This window comes from Pogona vitticeps, chromosome 4 (assembly GCF_051106095.1).
Source record: "Pogona vitticeps strain Pit_001003342236 chromosome 4, PviZW2.1, whole genome shotgun sequence".
NCBI lineage: Eukaryota > Metazoa > Chordata > Lepidosauria > Squamata > Agamidae > Pogona > Pogona vitticeps.
Genome location: NC_135786.1, coordinates 51,734,659 through 51,751,078, shown reverse-complemented (window position 1 = coordinate 51,751,078; position 16,420 = coordinate 51,734,659). Strand labels below are relative to the sequence as shown.

The following is a 16,420-nucleotide window of genomic DNA, read 5'->3' as shown; positions in this document are numbered from 1 at the left end:
CTATCTGCGCAAGGTGGGTTCCCAAGAGTTTTCTGGGACGGTTCTTTTCTTCTTAACGTCATTTACGTATTGGGAAAGAGCGGGAATCTCTCCCTGATTTACGCTAATGACGCGTCAAATGATGTGGGTTCTTTATCTAGAATCAAAGGAGTCTCTAAAACAGCTTGCTCTAGCAGCGTAACTAAAATAAACGTTCACATTCGCTCTCTATTTAGCTACTAGTTTACGGCATTTGCGGAGCTTGGCAAATCCCAGCGTCTTGCTCCAAACCAAAAGCGTTTCTTAGGAACTGGGGAATACGTCAACTCCGTCCCGGAGTTTATGATATCCGAAGCTTTGTGAAGCTGGGGGTGGGGAGCAGGGAAAAGGGGAGTTTAAGTTTGGTTGAACCACAGGAGGGTAAATAAGGATGTTTCAGAGACAAAGAGACTCTTAAAGTCGCAGCGCCCCATTTCCTTCAGAGTCCCCCTGTTTCCCTTCTCCAGAGGCTCGTGGAGGGCCTTGCTGAGGAGAGTGGAAGCCAAGGTACGGTCGCTTTTGGACGGAGCGGCCGCAGAAGCCTTTTAGAGGGAGGGACGTGGCTGATGAAGGGTTTGTGGGCCGGGAGGGCGAGGGAGAGGCTTTTCGCCGAAGGCGTCCCGAGACCAGGGCAGGTTCAGACGGCCTATTATGTCAACACACGTGTACATAACGCGCGCGCTACCCTGAGGGAATTACTGTATTATTATGACCTGCCAATGGCCGTATCGTGCCAGGAATGGGTAACTTCCGTGTCAGAAAGGCTTCTCTTGTTTGCGAGTCTACGGTTTGGCTGGAGTGTTGTTGTTTTTTTGTTTTTTGTTTTTTGTTTTTTTTTGTTTTTGCTTCCCCAACTGATTCCTTTGCGGTAGTCTCGAAATTGCTGCTCTCTTCAGAGGGCCGCTACTTACAAAAACTTCCGAGATAAATATAACATCGAGATGCCGCTTCCTCTGGGCAGAAAAAAAAAGGGACAAGTGTTCCGAGAATAGTAGAAGCTTTACTGTCTGGAGGGAAATTTCATGAATGAAACGGCCGTTGCGCAATAAACGCCTTGTCGCCATCTCGTAATTGCCTTGATATTTCTATTTGCTTAAAATTTTACTTTTAAAATGCCGACGCTGATTTTAATTTTTTTAAAAAAAATTATCTTGTGTGTACTACTGTTTTATTGTGCGTGGGGTTGTTTGTTTTGTATAGTCTAAGAGTTCTGGTTACGCTATGTGTCAATATAATTTATCCAGTGCTTTGTTATGCTGCTAGTAAGTAAATACCCTGGATCTGACTCACTGAGCCTCATAATTATTCTATGGATACTCCCTAAATATACTATCAGATCACAGTTCTCATTAGTTCACAGACTACAGTGGAAAAAATAATGGCTCCAGCAGCTCACCTAGCACGTTGTGACTCACAGTCCAATGGCAAAAAAATATGGAGCCCTTCCTAATCTGCCATCAAATCCCAGCTTGCATCTGTGACTCTAACATGAACACTGCACATCTAAACTTTGCTTAACATCTAGCCTAAAATCACAGGATTACTTAGTACAGTACATTGTGACAGTTTTTCTTGGCATACTAATCAAGGCTAATACAAATACTGTATGTCTTAACTGCTTTGGCATTTTTCTTATGGACCAATGTTAAGAATCATCATCATCATCTTAGAATTACAGAGCTGGAAGGGACCATATGGATCATCAAGTCCAGCCTCTGTCAAGGAGGTGCAGTGGTGAATCAAATTCCCAGCCTTTCTCTACCTAAGCCACTGAGCTATTCAGCAGTTCTAACTTGCTTTACTTTCTGCAGATAAACAATTGTTTCACAGAATACAGATCAGGGCATTAAATTTTACAGATCCTTGTTACTTTTAACATAAATTTTACTCTGTTTTCAAGAAGATATATCATGTTCTTTGAATGTGCTAGGCCCACCCATTCCATTCTTCTGCTGATCACAGAAACATGATTGTGTGAAGATAGAAGGTTACTATACCTGGGTAATCTCCACATTATCTGAAGGGGGGTTCCAGTGGTCAACTTTGAAAGGGTTCTTACCCTGGCCATTCCAGGGTCCGGGCCACTCCGGTGGAGTATCAGAGTTCAGTATAATCCCTCTCCTTCCAGTAGGGGGATAATGTCTTCTCGAATATCCACACAGTCCCACTCCCTGGGGGATTCCCCTGTCTCCAGGAACGCTCTCTGTTGGTTCTCCCAAATTCTCCATTCTAACCTCTCCCTCCGTTCTCTTTCCACTCTCTCTCTTTCCTCTCTCAACTTCCTCCTCCACTCCTTAGTCTCTCGTTCACCCCAGTATGAGGGTTTGGGGTTTAACTCACACCTCCTCTGGGCATCAGCTTCCTCCTTCGGGACACGCAGTTTCTCTGTCTTCCCTGTCCATGGATGTTCTACGCAGATCCACTCCCAGCCTCCTGGTAACTCTCCTTCCCCCCTTTTTATATCCCATAACCCCGCCTCCACTATCTCCCGCCTTTTTTCTCCCGTGCCCACCAAGATAATCCCGGGTTCTGTAATCATGAGTCTTCAAATCTCCCTCCAAATTCCCTGGGTCCTGTCCGGGAGGTCTCATCTTCTGGAGTGGGGAAACTGGTGGGGTCTGGCTCTCTTTCTCAGCAGTCGGTGGGAGGGACGGCATTCCCGAGAGAGGGGTCTCTCTCTCCTTCTTCCACACACACCCATCCAAGAGGGCCGTCCACTCCACCTCACTCTTCGCCCATGGACCCTGCCAAGAAAAATAAGTCTACGTTAGCATGTTCTTCCCCATTTCTGTATTGTATGGTGAGGGTAAAGGGTTGGTAAAGATACGAACGAGTGAGATGGGGGTTAGTGTCTTTCATCTAGGCTATCCACTGTAAGGGGGATGGTCTGTCACCAGGGTAAAGGGCCCCCCCAACAAATAATACTTGAGAACATGAGTAGCCCATTTTATAGCTAGGGGCTCTCTTTCAATCACTGCATATTTTCTCTCTCAAGGGGTCAATTTGTAACTCAGATATAAGACTGGATACTCTACTCCATTGTGTACCTGAAACAACACTGTTCCCAGACCACAATCCAATGCATCAGTAAACAGGACAAAGGGGAGATTGAAATTGGGGGTAAACCTGGTCGGAAGTTCACACAAAATAGATTTAGGAGTTTGGAAAGCCCTTTCTTGAGATTTTTCCCACTGAACCCACCGGGGTGCCCACTTCTTAGTCAGGTCCGTCAAAGGAGTGGCCAGGGTGGAGAATTGGGGTATGAATTGTCGATAGTACCCCACTAGCCCCAGGAATTGTTGCACCTCTCTCTTGGTGTGTGGTTGGTACCATTGGGTTATTTTTGTCACTTTTTCTTCCTGGGGTTGTTATCTCCCCATTACCCACCTTGAATCCTAAATATTCCACCTTGGCCAGGGCTATTTTGCATTTCTTGGGGTTGGCTATCAGACCAGCTCTTCTCAACTCTGTTAATACCCTACGTAGGTGGGTAAGATGTTCCTCCCAGGAAGTGCTATATATGATGATGTAATCAATATAGGCTGCCGCACAATCCTGCACCGGTTTTAAGACATCCATGAGGCGCTGGAATGTTGCGGCTGCCCCATGCAGCCCGAAAGTTATTTGTGAGAATTGGAAAAGCCCAATGGGCATGGAAAAAGCTGTTTTTTCCTTATCCTGTTCTCTTAAAGGTATCTGCCAGTAGCCTTTCATCAGGTCTATGGATGAAAGGTATCTGACGCCCCCTAGCTTGTCTAGGAGGTCTCCCACCTTTAGCATCGGATATACATCAAATTTAGAGACCATATTGACCTTCCAATCTATACAAAACCTTAAGGACCCATCAGGTTTGGATAACTGTACCAGGGTCCCTTCAATGGTTCAATGACCCCTAGTTTCAGCATCTCTTCTACCTCCTTCTCTATCACGCTAGCTAGTTGTCTTGGCCAGGTTCTTCCTGTTGATCTCACCACTATCCAGGGAGGGTTTCTATACAGTGTTCAACCCCGGAAGAACATCCTGGTTTTGTCGAAAACACATCAGGAAATTCCTTCTCCAAATTCCACACTTGGTTTAGCTTTTGTTGTCGTACCCTCGAGTCTACTAACACTAGAGGGCTAGTTTCCTCCCCGGTTAAAGCGGCTTCTGGCCCCAGTTCTACATTTTCACAACCTCCAAACAAGGCTTCTCTATCAATCCATAATTTGAATAAATTCACATGTAAAACTTGCAATTTCTTTTTCTTATCCTCCATTTTCACCTCGTAGTCTACGTCACTTAACTTTTGTGTTATCTCATATGGCTCTTGCCATTTACCGAACAGCCTTGCTGATTCAGTGGGTAGCAGAACTAACACCTTTTGACCGGGTTGGAATTCCCGGGGTTTCACCCTGTGGTCATATCTCTCCTTCTGGTAGCCCTGGAATTTGCCTAATGCTTCTTTGGCCAACTTCCAAGCAGTTTGCAAGTTTTCCCTCAGGTCTATGATTTATCTCAGCACCAGCTTAGAATGGTCAGTCCCTTCCTCCCATTTCTCTCTTAAGAGGTCTAGGACACCTTGTGGGGTTTTTCCATATAGCAGTTCAAAGGGGGAAAACCCCGTGGACAGTTGTGGGACCTTCCTAATGGCGAAAATCAGGGGAGCTAGGAAGGTGTGCCACTGCCTAGGTTTCTCTTGAATTAATTTTTAAAACATCCCCTGTAAGGTTCGGTTGAATCTTTCTACCAGGCCATTTGCCTGGGGGTGGTAAATTGATGTTCTCATGGGCTTCACCCTCGGCAGTTCCCACATTTGTTTGAAGGTGGTGCTCAAAAAATTTGTCCTCTGGTCGGTCAGTACCTCCCAGGGAAACCCCATCTTTGAAAACACCCCCACCAGTTCCCTGGCCAGTACCTTATCTATGGCCTCAGAGTATCTGGTGGCATACTTGGTGATTACTAACACATACATATGCCCCCCCACAGTGTCCAAGGCGATCCTGTCAAAGGGGCGGTCAACCAGGGGCATGGGTATCAATTCGCCCCCTGGTCAAGGTTATGGCTCTCTCTCCCTCCTTCTGACACTATGTGAAGAGAGAAGACATTCAGTCTTTATACAGTCATATTTCCATGTTGAATGCAACAGCTGAAGAGGTGGGACTGGTGTGCTCCCTTCAGTGTATGTAGATACCACACATCTTTAATAACTGAATAGGACCTATAACCCTATCCATATTTCTACATCATATTTTGTAATACCATGCTGTATTTTTAAATAATTTATATAAAGTTGTGGGCTGATGTTTCTCAATAATCTTGTGTTCTACGTATTTTAAAAAAATAATGTGTGGTTGGTCAATTTAAAAGTTAATCCAGAGTAAAAGATAGGTTTGCATTAGTTTTGTCAAAGAGAAACAGGAATTAGAAAAGTGAGCAAACTTGTGATGCAGAACATCAAAGAAACAAAGAAAAATAGTTACCTTTGCAAAGATCTACCTGAAATCTGAAAATACCTCTCTGAATTTATAAAATTTGTGGCTTTGGGCCTTGTTAGGAGATGTGGGAGCTTTGGTTGCCTTGATGGACAATTAGTATGAGGAGCTGGATGGTTCTCTAGGACTGCTCAGTAACTTTTAATATGACTGACCACATTTTAAACCAGCACCTAGTGTCAGTAATAGACTGATTGAGGGCAAAGAAACTGAAGCTTAATTCAGACATCTGTTCCTGATCAGTTGAGAGGGAGATCAGGGAACAGGGATTTGACAGTATTGGACACACTTACACTTAGGTTTGCAATTTGGGTATGGTGCTGGATTCATCCTGATCCCCCAGATCTCAGCATCAGCCAGGAGCCCACACAGTTCAAACTAACGTAGCACACCAGTTATGCATGTTTTTTCAGATGTCTGATCTGGCTGCAGTGACACATGTTTTAGTTGCCTAGTGTTTGGATTACTGTAATGTGTTCTTTATGGAGTTGCCTTTGTAAAGTGTTTCCTGACAGGAGCTGTTTACAGGAAGAATAAAAATTTTATGTTACAACAACTTCACTGATTCCCAGTCCATTTCCAGGCACAACTGATTTATAAAGTCAGTCTTGACTTATAAAGCCCTAAACAATAGATCATTGGCGATTTGAGAAACTGTATTTCCCCATATGGTCCTCCTCAGGTTTTGAGATTTTGTAGAGAGGCTTTTATTTCAGTTCTCCTGCTCTTACAGGCACACAAGAGAGGATATTTTCAGTGGATGCTCTCAAGCTGTAGAACTCCCTTCTATGGTAGACCGCATCAGCCTCCTCGCTGTTATCCTTCTGCCAGCAGGCAAAGACCTTTGATATAGAAAAGTCTTGAAAAAGAAAATCACTGCTAAACAAGGGATTTTATTAGATATTTTCTCCTTTATATTTTAAAATGTTTTAAAATTATAAAGTGATATTATTCAGTAATTTAATATGATTAACTTTTTAAAATATTGTCATGTATTGTATTGTTAGTTCTTTTAATAAATTCGTTAGAATTGCTTTTATGTCACCCTGGGTCCCTCTGCTGGAAAAAAAATAGTTTGACAGAAGACAGACAGAAGCAGTCCAGATTCAAATAGTTGAGGTAAAGGACATAGAGTTCAACAGCTAGTTATAAAACTACTGTTATATAAAAAGAAGGTTGTAGTTCAGCTCAGTACTGACCACAACAGCTATAACAGCAATATCTAATCCCTCTGTGTAAAAATACAGGTATAAGGATTTAAAATAATTGAGGAAAAACTAGATTTCATTAGTCTGTGATCTGAATGTATATGTAAATTCTATGTATATGTAAATTAATTACATAATAAAAATGATGTAGTTTGGTAACATATAAATTATTTTTACAAACAGAATTACTGAGTAATACTTGCTTGCCTAAATTCTGATTTCTTGTTGTCGTTATGTGCTTTCAAATTGCTTCCAACTACAGTAATCTTATGAATGACTTCCAAAAGGTAACAGCCCTGCTCTTGCAAACTCAAATTTCCGTTACTGAGTCAATCTGTATTTTATTTGGTTTTCCTCTTTTCCCCTTTAACTTTGCTAGCATTGTTGTCTTCTTTTTTAGTGAATCTTTGTTTTATCATAATGTGCTCAAGGTAGCCTGAATTCTGTCATTTTTGTTTGTTTGCTTCTGTGGGAAATTCTGCTGGCTGTAAAGGCCTCCTCCAACACCACATTTCATTCCCCCCCCCCAATTGGGTTTTTTCGCTGTCCAGCTTTCACATCTTTACATAGTATACCACTGTATAGATAATCTTGGTCTTGGTTTCCAATGATACATTTTGATGCTTGCTCATCTTTTAAGAGTTCCTTTTCAGCTGATCTTCTGAATCTCCCTGACTTCTTACCTCTGAAATAAATTTTACCAGAATTTGAAAGCATCTAGGAATACAATGCACCCTGAATAAAGAGCATACATTGTCCACTGGTTTTGGTCCTTTCAGTTAGTCAATAAAATAAATTAAGACAAGAAGGTAACATAGTTAACAACCAAGGATGACCTCAGAACAATACCTCAAGGGTTATTTCTAATCTCAGCCATTTTAAAACGTTGTTTCAAATATAGACACTTTAAATTTTTCACCTCAATTTTTAACAAGTTTCAATATATTACAATAATGGCACATAGTAATGACACTATTATCCTCCTTGAAGAAACTAGAGAGCAGTCTCCATGAGATTTGACTACGTACTTCTTTTTCCCCATTTGTTATTTTCTTCTGTTGGTTTCCACTGGCCATTATAATAGTTACAGTATAATGTCTCCATGTGTCACTTGCTAAAAAGCTGCATTCAGGATTCTGACCCTACTTCTTACATCTTTTGCTTGTCCTTAACAATTTTTTTGTGTTTCTTCCATCATTATCTAGGTTTTTATTTTTATCACAGAAATTTTCTTCACATTCCTCCTAAATATTATCTGTGATCTCAGTCCACAGCTCTTCTAATTCACAGTCAGTTGAGTTTAGTAATGCAAATCTGCAGACTTTAAATTCATCGGAAATATTGTTTAACATATTTTGGTACTACAATTATTTTAGCGTTATTTTCTGCTTTACTTTGATGTTGGATATTAGCAGTTCATGATCTGCTCTTAGTCTTGTTTTGGCAGAGAGAATACAGCTTCTCCATCTCCTGGTTCCAATGAGGTAATCTATTTCAGTGGTCCCCAACATTCTTGCCTCCACGGACTGGTTTAGCAGGAGGGCATCCGTGCGTGCGTGGAAGGGGCTGTGTGCGTGTCCATCCATGAGTGGGAGGTTCCATGGGAGGGGCTGTGTGTGGGGGGGAAGGGCTGTAGGAGGGGCCATGCATGCATGGGAGGGGCTGTGCATATGTGGGAGGGGCCGTACATGCATGCATCTGCGTATGCAGGGGGCAGGAGACTTGCCTCCACAGCCGAGTCCTGGCAAGGCCACGGACCAGGGGTTGGGGACCCTTGATATATTTGATTTCTGTATTGGCCATCTGGTGGTACTCATGTGTACAGTCATATGTTTGGTTGCTTGAAGCACATATTTGCAGCTTCACAGAACTCTACGAGCTGTTCTCCTGCTTCATTTCTGACCCCTAAACAAATTTTCCAACAACCTTTTTTCCCCCACTTTGTTTCATACCTTTGTGTTCCAGTCATCTATGACTATAAGCATGCCTTGTTTTGTTGTGTGATCGATTTCCTCCTGGCTTCCTCCATAAAACCTTTCAGTTTAATCTTCTTCTGCATCTGTAGTTGAGGAGTTCTGCAGTGGCCCAAAGTTTGCATATTCTGTGCATTTACAATTGATCTTTGTAGTACTTCACATGTTATCAAAGTGCTTTAGCTTTATACTGAGGCAGACAATTTGAAGCAGGAAGTCAAAGAATGGAAGAAACAAGATTTCTTTAGGAAGAGCGACTTAATGCTGGGTCTGCATTGTCTAAAGTTTTTAATGAATGAATGGGGACAAAGGAGTGATATATAGTATGTGTGTATGTATATGTGTGTATACATATATACACACCCATACCCATATACACACACACCCATATGCACATAAATACCCTAAATTGTCTATGGCATCTGTTAGACATATTGGGTAAGAGGATTGTTGATCCTCAAATAGAGACGATCTCTACTTTATCCCTGGGAGGAGCTGCTCTGAACAAACTCATAGAAATCTACAAAGTGTCCCCAGTGAATACAAAGGCCAGAAGTACCAAGATGGAACGTTCCGGGAGGCTGGGTGGCCAGGAGAGCGTAAATCAATATTCCGAAAGGAAGGCCATCACACTGATGAAGTCAGGGCATTAGCAAATCAATGCATTGTTGGGGCACCTCCACCACCCTGCCGGAAAAAAAATAAACCATCCAACTTTATTGTCAAGTTGTCTTGACATGTTCACAAAATTTTACACAATGTCCAGATATCTAAGTGTAACCCTTAAGACACCTTCTTTTACCTTTTTTTCTTACTACAGCGTCTTTTACCTCTTTTCTTACTACAGAAATATCTGTTTAAAAGGGGAAACAGCATATGCTTCTCTGTAGGTTTGATTTTCCCATTCAATTTAGGAAGAGAAGCACCTCATAATTTGCTGAGGTCCAAACTCTTTTAAGAAGAGCAAATGAATTGCTAAAATTTATACGGACTATGGTGAAAAGGTGCTGAAGGAGCTTCTGGCTGGGACCTATATATAGACAGAACAAGATCAAGATAGAGTAAGGCACTGTCTGTTTTACAAAACCATGTCTTTCTGGCTATGCCAATAAGTAACTTTGTTCTGTTTCAAACCTCTGTGATGGAAACTTAATACTTTGCGTTAAAAGATAAGAATGGAAAATCAGTTCAATTTTAGACCGAATTGACACTAATAGAGGGCTATGGGATTTAACTCTTAAATTTTTGCAAAATCAAAACTTCTGCCCTTTCTTGATATCTAGGCAACCACGGAAGGACTTAGAGCAGGAGACGTTTTTCTTTGCTACCCAACTGATAAGGATTGACAGGGAATGGGTTCACCACCAACTCATACTACGACTTTTGGCTGGAAAATTGAAGGCGGGGTTAATGTCGCTGGCCTCAGATTTCGTCCTGCCTCTTTCTCTCGGTTACCACGGCAACTGCTGAAAAATTAGGCAGGGAGGTGGGAGAATGTCTGAGGAGTGCTAGTTCTTTGTGGAACTGAAAGATTTGTTTTAGTCATTTATCCCATGTAAGAACTGGAAGCACAATTTAGTCCTGATTTCAGCGACTAGAGATGTAATGCAAGCATTCCTCCCACGTTATTAAAAATAAATAAATAAATAAATGCAAGGCTGGGAGAGTATTCTTAATTTAATTGGGATAGGAGAGTTGATCGCTTTAAACATCTGGTTGCATTTCAGCCAGACAGTCTGGTTCTCCATTGCTGCTGTAGTGAATTTACAGACTGCTTCATACGCTGCTTTCTCTAACAAAAGGATCACGTATCAGAAAGCTTGTGTAATACACGAGGTTGGAGGGAAATGCCTTTTGAATGTTGCTCTGCAAACATTTCAGACTGCCTTCCCTCCCTTCTCCCTTGCCTTGTTTATCTTTAGCAATAGTGGGTTATATTCTCATTTTGCTTGTTGGTTCAAATGCCATGCCATTTGTTTCTCTACTCTTCTCCGTTTTAACAAAAGATTCCTGCTAGAAAGACTTGTTCTATATCCCTACCAGGCTCATGCTCCTGAATTCACAAAGCTTTATTCATAACCCATTGGTTTTCACTGCTGATTTACCAGCTTTAACTTGAGTTCTGCCTTAGTTTGCTCTACTACCTTCCTGATAGAATTTTTTCAAATCGAAATGTTTTACTTTTAACTGTAGTCGCATAAGTCTCTGAAGCTCAGTAGGTGGGCAGGTTCTGCCTTGCCAAGTAAAGTTGAAATAGCTATCTTTTGTTCTTTTTAATTCTCCAGTGCTAGGCACAACTGCTTTCAGTTATCCCTTCTTTACCCTGGAGGTCAGATGGAGACAATAAGCTTTGTAACAAAACAGAAAACACCTTTAAGAAGCTGCATCTTAATTACTGCTTCAAACCCAGCCCACTCTTGACAGTAGGCATCTCAGAGTATCTATACAATATAGAGCTAGATAACATGATTTTCTGCTTAAGCTTAAATGTTTGCTTGATATGTATACTGGAATTAAAATGAAATCAGGCTTCCTTATGAAATATAAGTAAAGCTTTGCATAACTGGTCAGACTTGTCAGATTTCCCATCAGAATTTCTTTAAAGAAAGTTCAAGGTTAATAGAAGTCTGTCCTCTCCAGATTCTTCGCTGCCTACTTTTGAGGTCAGGGACATTTTGCCAGTTTCCATACCTTGGGCATTTCATGTGTTTCAGTTTCAGTGACAGAGGTTCTGAGAATACAACACGAAGTCCTTTTCTATCCTAGAATGCAAGAAATCCCACAATGAGGAAAGCCACATTTTGTGAATCATTTTGTTAGTTACAGATTTAAGGGAGCTGGCCATTTTCTGACCAACTCCATGCCAAACCTGAATGGCAATCTCAATCTCTTAAGGTTATGTTTCCTCAAAATGCAAGACTTTTGGGAAGAAGAGGCAAGAGAGGAGTTGAGCCTTGCCTGTTGAGTTACAGTACTTATCTGGGAATAACATCACTTTCATCAACTATTGTTCTTTTTAGGAAATAGAGTCTGTTTTTATTTACAAACTAGTTTAAGAAAGCATAAATGAATATCCCTGTACCTTAGGAGGTGTGCTTTTAAAGGGCAATGTGAGATTTTTAGAATGTGTGTGTGTGTATTTATGTGTCTATGTGTCATATAATGACTTTGTTCATTTGCTTTTCTCACATTTTAGAACTGGTCCGTGTGTGTATCATGAAGCCAAAGGAGGAACTATAAAGTGGTGAACCGTATTGCAGGAAGTGGCACTGTACTGTTCTCACTGTGGGAATTGAGATTCAAAGAAAATCTTAAGATGGCAACAGAATTTTCAGCAAGTCAGATATATAAAACATCTGTTGCAAAATGCAGTTACACAGATGTTTGTAGAGCCAGACAAGCAGAACAGATAACATTTTATTCCAGCAACATGAGATATCAGTTATTTTTAAGTCCAATTTGAAGTTTTCAATTATTTCTAAAGTCTGAATTAACTTGGGGCCTTGTTTGCTTAGGCCATAAGATCTATCAGAGATACCCAGCTCACATACGGTGTAATCTATTTGGCTGATGCAGTGATATGAAATTTCCAGTTAATTTTGAAGCCATGGGAGGGGGGAGGCTTTTTCTAAACTGGAATGTGGATTAGTGCTAAAGTTGGAGTACCACAGAATGTTAATGGCTAGTACCAGGGAGAAGGAGGCCATCCAAGCGTGGCCAGACACAATCACTCTCTAATACTGGGTTACAGTGCTTGGACAGAGAAGTTTTGCACAATTGTAGTGTTGACAGGAACCTCATGCTGCAGTAGTTACACTGCAGTGAAGACTGCTTATGACCCGGGTTCAGGTAGCCAGCTCAAGGTTGACTCAGCATTCTATCCTTCTGAGGTCAGTAAACTGAGTACCCAGCTTGCTGGGGGTTGGTGCCAATGTGTAGCCTGCATAACTAAAATTGTAAACTGTCCAGAGAGTGCTTTAAGTGCTGTGGGGTGGTATATAAGCAGAACACTTCAACAGTGACTGGTTTGGAGTGTTTAACCTTTTAAATATCTTTCCTAAGCAACAATGCTGTGAAGGTCACTGTTGAAGCTGAAGGGGCTACAGTGGATGGTGCAGAGGTCAATGTGAGAAGCACCTGGAAAAGTCCCGGAGATCTGCAGAAGGTCATTTCTTAGTGTGGAGTGGCAATGAAAGGATTTCAGCGAGGCACCGGCATTGCATTGAATCTGACTATAGAAAGACTGACAGACTTGGCAGGTTGAGCGTTCTGTTCTTTGCCAGGGTGAATGAAACACCTATTTTGTCTATGAGGGGAGTTTTACCTTTACAGGTAGAACTGTACTTAAAGAATGGCCTTGAGTCCATAGGGAAAATTGAGGTTTATTAAGGGTGATATAGCATAGGCATCCTTCAGTCTCGAGAGACTATGGTAACATTCTCTGAATCGAGGAGTGTCCTTTCCAGAGCATGAAGCCTGGGTAAAGTAATGGAGGATAGGCTGTTACCCAGGCAGCAGATCCCCCCTCTCCACGTTGCTGAAATGCTCCAATGGAAAGGCAAGAGCTAATACAACTGGTTCCAGCAACATTGCAGGAGTTGACAGAACGACACAAACTGCCTTCGGTATTCCAGCTCCGGATTTTGCCTCTAGGTTAACGCCTGAAGCCTTTTCCATCAGTGAATATAGCCACAAGGCAGCAGAGGTTTGAAATCGGAGTTTTCCTTCTCCTAGATGGGCTGCCTTCCATGGCTGACAAGCCCCACCTACCCGGCCTGCTCTTTAATAGTGCAGAAGTATGATCCGACCCTTAAAACTTTCCTGCCTCCCAGGTGTATGCAAATCTAATTGGCTTTCCTATTTACCATATTTGGGCCAGAGATAGAATCAGAGAATTTGAGAATTAGTGGTGCGCGGTCCTAAATTGCAACAAAAATAGGAAAAAGTTAATACAGTGGACCCTTGACTTACAGACGGCTTGACTTACAGACTTTTTGAGTTACAGACTTCTCTGGCCACAAAATTTAGGTTTGACTTGCAGACTGAGATTTGACTTACAGACCAGAAAAAAACCAAAATGGAACAAAAACGGCCTGTTACGGGATTAATCGGTTTTCAATGCACTGTAGGTCAATGGAGACTTGACTTACAGACTTTTTGACTTGAGAACCGCCTTCCAATACGGATTAAGTTCTCAAGTCAAGACCCCACTGTAAAGATGAACTATATTGTTAGAGTGAAAAATAGAAAGAAAAACCACAAATTCCAACTCTTTTGAAGGTGTCCTGGCGGGTGTTCCCACTGCATCACCTGAAGCACAACTGAAAGACAGCCTTTCAGCACAGGTGCTGTAGACAGGAGGGTGGTGATATCAACCAAAAATCTTATCTAGAAAGTTCTAAATAGTGACTTTGTACAGGTGGGGATCTATGCCTGTGATGCACAGAGACCAAGACAGAGAACAGAAAAATTGTCCTTGAAAAAGAGGGAAATTGATTCTCGCTTCCAATTTTTGTTTCCCCCCCACTGGGTCTCTTGTGGTGGGCACAAGAAATATTCTCCTGTGTGATATCATCATCCCTCCTTGTGGAATGCCCTAACATGTGATGTAGGGATTGTTCTTCTATTTTTTTATATGGCCCATTTTAAAAAGTATAATGCTCCCCTCCACTTTCAAATGACTGGATGTCCAATTTATTTCTAAAATTGCAAGTTTACAGTTGCTATTATTTCAAATGCCTGCAACCACTGCTTGGGTTCATTATATTTTATATATCACTGGTTAAACATGTGACTTCATAAACTAGGTTTTTGTCTTGAAAGATAACAATGTATTTTGAACTAATATACAGTAAATACGTATTGAATCCAGATATATATGTAAGCTGTCAGGCTTTCTTTCATCTTGGGTTTAAGTATGAAAGCTTCGTCAAGGGCCTCAGAAAAGGTGTGTAATCTGAGGAGGAACCTGGAGGTTGAGGAGAAAGTTCTTGAAGCCCATATTATCATACTATATTACAGATAGAAAGTTAGAAAGTTTCTTTCTAGAGTTCTGGAAAAATAATGCAGTTAAGAGATTATTGAAGAGAACATGAAAGGCAGAGAATGAAACAGTATGAAAACAGGAGGGTCAGAGAAAGCTAGACAGATGGAAGAATGAAAGGTTGGCTATACAGAAGGGAAGGAACATCAATAGCAGAAACCCATTTGAAGAATCCAGAGAAGAGAATTCAGTAGTATCAGGAAATGTGATACACAAACTTTTAAGAATTGGTTAATGAGCATTTTAGACCAATTAATATAGTTGATTTATTTTTTGCCAAACAATAACTCAGCTTTGTCACACAAGGCTGTGATGAATGTGGCTCTAGCAAACACTTGCACAACAGACTTATCAGCAGGGTGGGAATATTTTAACCTAAAGCTCTTAATGCCTCAGAACTGAATCTCAGAAGAACTACAATCTTTTAAAGTGGGGGAAAAACAAAGATTGGGAAGCCACCAAATGATATTAGCCTGGGGAAGGGGTTAGGTGGCAAATTGGCCACAATTTTGGCTATAAAAGACTTTTCCAGGGCAAAAAGGAGCCCTTTGGAGCCTTGGAACCAGAAACTGGCATGGGGGTGGGATACTTTCAGTTAATTTAAATTAAATATCCTGGTCACTGGCTGGTATCATCCAGCTGATGCAGTATAAATTACTAGATTTTTAATTGTTTTTATTTTAATAACTTGTGAGCTGTCTTAGGTTGCTGCATTAGGTGAAAGCTGGCATAAAAAGTGAAATAAAAATAAATAAAATGCTGTTACTACTTATTCATGACTCTCTCACTGAGGCTTTGTATCATTTCCATGTAAACACCTTTGGAACAGAGGCTTATCGTGACTCCTTTAAAAGCTAAATATTAATGAGCCAAATGCCTGAGACTTCAGCCCTTACCCAATGCTGTTAATCACCTATCACAGGAGTAAAAACATATTAAAATCAAATGCAGTTCATGGATCAGATTCAATTTGGTTATTAGTTTGTTAAAATTACTTACTTGCAATACAATTTTGTGTACAAGTCATGAATCATCTTGTCAGATTATTTCTGGGCTCATCGCCAATGGACAGGGCTGAAAATACTGAAGAGGTTTTCTAAGTGTCTTAATGTTTACATAGGAAGGCTTAAGGAATGATTGCCTGCCAATAAAAATTCTATGTAATTAATAGCTCCGACAGGTTTTTTTTAAAAAAGCCAATGAATAATACTGATCCTAAGTTTTATAATCATATGATGTAACTTTACTGTAGTTTCATCATATTAATATTTGGGGCTAGGCATTAATTGATCAGATGTAATTAAGGATGGTATTGGTTTAGACAAAAAAATCCCCACCTACAACAAGGTTTTCAGGACAAATTTAAAATTCAGAATATATATCATCCAAAAATTACTATTCATTCCCTTTTTGGAGGATGACAGCTGTGTTTACTGTATATTTATTATTTTATTTTTTATTTTATTTATTCGATTTTTACCCCGCCCCTCTAGACAATGTCTACTCAGGGCGGCTTACATAGGTTAAAACACATTAAAATAACAGATAAAATGCAGTTATTACAATTAATACTAATTTATGCAGCATCCACTACTCTTGTATATGCAGGTTCTGCCTGCATATTCGATGGCGAACCTTTACATAAAATGTAATGCAAGTGAATTGTTAAAAATCCCTATTTAATTTTACAAAACTTGTTCGAAGTAA

General features: G+C 40.8%; 1 long non-coding RNA gene across 1 annotated transcript; it reads left to right on the top strand.

The window, feature by feature from the left end:
• Nucleotides 1-28: 28 nt before the first annotated feature.
• On the top strand, nucleotides 29-16,242 carry LOC110080646 (uncharacterized). Its single transcript, XR_013545021.1, has 2 exons — nucleotides 29-525; nucleotides 11,867-16,242. It is a non-coding gene; the product is annotated as an uncharacterized LOC110080646 (long non-coding RNA).
• Nucleotides 16,243-16,420: the final 178 nt, after the last annotated feature.